Genomic DNA, 4,427 nt, shown 5'->3' with positions numbered 1-4,427 from the left:
ATACATACTTTAAAAAATTGTTATATCAGGGCCAGGAGTTCTCAGTTCTTCCTAGAAGAAGATATTTGACAGCATCAAGTGACATTTTTTATTATATGTGGGTGCTAATGACACTTAGACAAAGTCAGTTCGGTGATGCTGCTGAGGGTCCTACACTGCACAACCCAGTTCTCCACAAGAAGGAGTCGTCTCTTCCAGGATGATATCAAGGTTAAGGAATTCAAGTCTAGAAATAGCTCCACACCTAGGGTTGAGTGTATGCTTGGTGTTTCTTGCAGATTTTCAGGTAGCAATACTAAATGGAAAGAAAGTTCAGCCTCACTTACATATTAGAGGAAACAATCTCCTTTTCATGGCAGTTAACATATTTAGTTTGACTCATTGATTTTGCATTTGGAAAGTCTTTCAGAGCTCTGTGGTTTTACCATTTTGTTCTGTGATTCTCTGCACTGTGTCAGGTGGAATGCTACCCTTTATCTCATAGGGTGGTGGAGAAGAGAATTTTAACCCCCATCTGCTTTCTGCCCCAAACTACTTTTTATGATTCTTCAGTCATCTCATTCCTGACATGTGTCCATGTTAGCTCTGAAACCCATTCAGAGCCACAGGTACAGAGAAAGAACAAAGATAATTAAGAGAAGAAATAATGTGTTGTCCAGAAGCCAACTGAAGCAGTGTTTGCTTATCCCAAGTGGTGTTATGAAAACTAAAATTCTCTAAAATTTTATCAATGGAGAAAATAAATGAAGAGTTGTACACCTTTTACTACATGCCACAAACATGAGATTTTTAACTTTTTTTTATATTCTAGATGCATATTTTCTTTAACAAGCAATTTTAATGATTTCAGTGTACTTGCATTTTAAACAGCTAAATATCAAAGCAATGAGCAAAATCAATAACTCAGAGGGCCAAGAGAACATATTTAAGATTAACTGTAAATGGATTTTGCATACTTCAAATGGGCCTAGTTTGATAGTCTTGAAATTAAAGCAAATCAAGTCAAAGATTTAGTATAATCATGACAGACACTCACACTGCACTTGCAAATGTTCTTTTGCATTCTGGATTTCAAGGAGTCCAGAGTGACTATTTACTGACAAAGAGACTTAGTTATTGTTTATTATTAATGGTCAACATAAAGCAATAATTCACACAAGGCACGGAACAGATGCACTCATCTATGATTCATCCTGACACCTTGAACACAGTCTATTGGAAAATATGTACTTTATCCTTTTCATGAAAAATCTTGTAGAATTAGAATATTGGAATGACTACTACATATGAAGAAATCATTGCATTCAGAGAAAGCTTGTCTAGTTTTAATGTATTTTCCCTTACGATGATAGTGTAATTCAAGAATATGCAGTTATTAATCTTGATTTTTAACATTTATGTAGAAAACCACAGGCTGCCTGTCTCAGTTTCTTTCTACTTCTGGTCTTGATTTTCTCCTTTATGGTTTTCTGTTCCATAGTATGGACCATAGTGAAAGCCACTGATTCACTTGGTCACTGATTGAATGGAAGAAGGGACACAGGACAAATTCACAAGGTGTAAGAAACCAGAATCGACTTTTCCTGGTCTGACATTGACAGAAGGACCCAGTCTATGGCAATGCCCCGCCCTCCCAATTATGTATAATATAAAAAGAACAATAGCCTTTTTGATGTCGTGGTTATATACTGCAATAAGTTGAGAAGCTCAATGAAGACAGAGATGTGTGGACCAACCTCTCTGATACCCTGATTCACCCAGTCTGGGGAAGTGGCCATGAACCCATGTTTTGTGCACAATTCCTTGTGCTGCCACTGAGACACACAGATAAAGCTTGAGAACATAACATTTGTGCGAGGTAACTTGAATTTTATTCTCAGTTTTAATAATTGCAGAAGCGCATTATGTATTTAAGATTTAGTTTGCCTTCCATACAATGGAAGTAAAGGTTCTGCCTCTTTCATTTGCTCATGGTATTAAAAATATTTGAAATAGCCTCCAGCATGACTAGTACCCAACAAGTGGAATTCCACTACAGGAGTATCCATCATCACTACATTTCCATCCTCACATTTCTGTCTTTATTACTCCCAGGAAATCACAGTAGAGCTAAAGGAAATAAGGAAAACTCTTATTTTTTTCATTTAGTTAGAAAATCTATTTAAAATTAAAGGTACTGCAGAAGGGGCATGTGTGAGTCATCATTAAGTTTCTCTGCTCTGAGCAACTATTTTTCAGTTCCGTCTGGTAATTCTCTCATGCTACTCAGGTGCTTTTTGACACTTTAATGGCTTTTTTAAAGAACAAACAGATCATTTATTTTTAATTCATGTAATTTGGTTTGTTGATAGCATCTCAAAATGTGAGAACAATGATGCAGGTACCAATCATTGATTTCCTTGTTGAATAATTTATGTAGTTACATTTTGATACCCTTTTAAAAGAATTAGGGTCTACATTCTAGGTGGTGTAACGTAATATAGCAGTCAGGATGGAATATAATAAATGAGCTAATTTTTAAAAAGCACATTATCTAAACTCAGAAACTTTTAAAGATGAAGAGAAAGAAACAACAGCTTTGCTTGCATCCCCCACATCTTATCTGATAAAGATGTCCCCCTTCATCTAATACCTGCAATAGGGATAATGATTCAGTGTCCTATTTCTCTTTCTACGCTATAAGAAGCATCAAGTGTGCTATACCAAGTAAACCACACTTCAGTGATTTCATGCTAATAAAATACATGGGAAAAAAATACTTCCCACGCCATAAGCCCCTTGCTTGCATTGACATACATGCTGGTGAACATCAGCTTTCATAGCGCCAAGTGTAAACACTACACTTAGTGAAAATTAAAAGGTACATATCATGAAATCTTACTAATACTAATTGGCTTATATTATCAGGTCCATGACTGACAATGTTCCTAATAAACCAATATTAGCATAAAATCCCAAGCACTGCTGCTAAAGTTATTTAATGTGCTTTTATGCAAGAAGCATGTGCTGCTAATTTAGATTCCGCCGATGCAGCCGATTATTATAACTCTATTAGGCACATATGAGACTACCCAACTGATAAGTGGGGCAGGTCAGTTCATCAGGCTTTATCTGTAATTAGCCCTAAAAATGCACAGTGCAAACTATAGCAGAAGAAAGACTTGACTTTGCCAAATTAAACACTGTGAAGGGAGGGCAAACAAAGTTCTGTTTTCAGGAGGAGGAAGCCTATCGCAGAGTAACCCAAAGGACTCTCCTGCAGGAGAGCCGCATTCACCGTTAGACACAGAGTACCGCGCAAGCCTGCCTCTGCCTCTGCCTCTGCCTAACAGGCGCCTGCGCTCTTTCTCAGTCATTCCTCTCTCCATCTTGCTCCCCTCTCTGAAAAGACAAGCTTGGTTACCTTTCTCGCAATGACTTCCGTGAATCCAGGCGGACAGGCACATTTGTTGGGAGTCACACATGTCCCACCGAATCTGCAGCCCTCTTCACAGAACGCTGTCGGAAAAGAATGATCTTGCTTAGATAAAAAGCAACAAGGAAATTCAGGGAAAACAGCATGAGCAGAAAACCACTCTTTGATGCACAAAGGAATACATATCTATATTTAGCAATATAAGATTTTCCAAGGTTCGGTCCCCGGTACCAAAAAAATAAAAAAAGATTTTCCAAACACAAAATCAATTTAATAATACTCATTTCACTTTTTATATAAAATCTATTGAAATCATGGATAAAGTGTTTAACACCAGGCTGGCTATTAACAGCTGCTACTACTGTCGCTATTATTATTGATAAATTTGAAATCAAATAAAAGATACTGGGTCACTAGAAGGCATAAGATCAGGGTGAAGCCAAAAGCTTTTTTAGTGCTTACTATTTCATGATCTACTATTTTTCACCAACCATCCTGTACAACAGTACCTTTTTTATTTTTTAGACAGGAAATTTGGTAGTTGATAAACTTTACAATATAATAAATTTAATTCCTTATTTTTAGATAATTAAGCTATTTTCAATAATTTAGTGACAAAAACAATGCTTTATTTTTGCAGTTCAAATACTTCGTTTACCCCTCAGTTAGTCCTCTGGTGAAAATGCCTCGGTGCGGAAATGCTGGTGAAGTGGGGGTGGACTTAGGTCATGTAATAAACCTTTCACAGTGATCCCAGTTCTGTCCCAGTGCTACTCTGCTACCCTATCCAGATTGCACTAGTTTAGTTCCCCTTATACACAGCTCTCACAGAGGGATAGCGCAGCAGCCTGAACCACTCATTGCAGTATGAAATACACTGTCCATTCACACAGAGCTGATTACCATTCTACCATCTCATTCATTGGAATACAAAACCCACCAGGATAAGTAGCAAAATTGCTTTTGCTCCCCACTCTAGCCTAGCCTCAGTATCTGATTACATAGCAAATCC

At 37.3% G+C, this 4,427-nt stretch overlaps 1 long non-coding RNA gene across 1 annotated transcript in view; it reads right to left on the bottom strand.

Moving 5' to 3' along the window:
- Positions 1 to 3,494, bottom strand: part of LOC117283901 — a 143,893-nt gene extending 140,399 nt beyond the window's left edge. Inside the window, exon 1 of the long non-coding RNA XR_004514933.1 lies at positions 3,404 to 3,494. This is a non-coding gene — a long non-coding RNA (uncharacterized LOC117283901). The remainder of the gene's footprint in view (positions 1 to 3,403) is intronic.
- Between the last annotated feature and the right edge of the window lie 933 nt (positions 3,495 to 4,427).

Source organism: Fukomys damarensis, unplaced genomic scaffold (assembly GCF_012274545.1).
Source record: "Fukomys damarensis isolate Sample0158 unplaced genomic scaffold, DMR_v1.0_HiC HiC_scaffold_32, whole genome shotgun sequence".
Classification (NCBI taxonomy): domain Eukaryota; kingdom Metazoa; phylum Chordata; class Mammalia; order Rodentia; family Bathyergidae; genus Fukomys; species Fukomys damarensis.
This window is presented reverse-complemented; position numbering and strand designations above follow the sequence as displayed.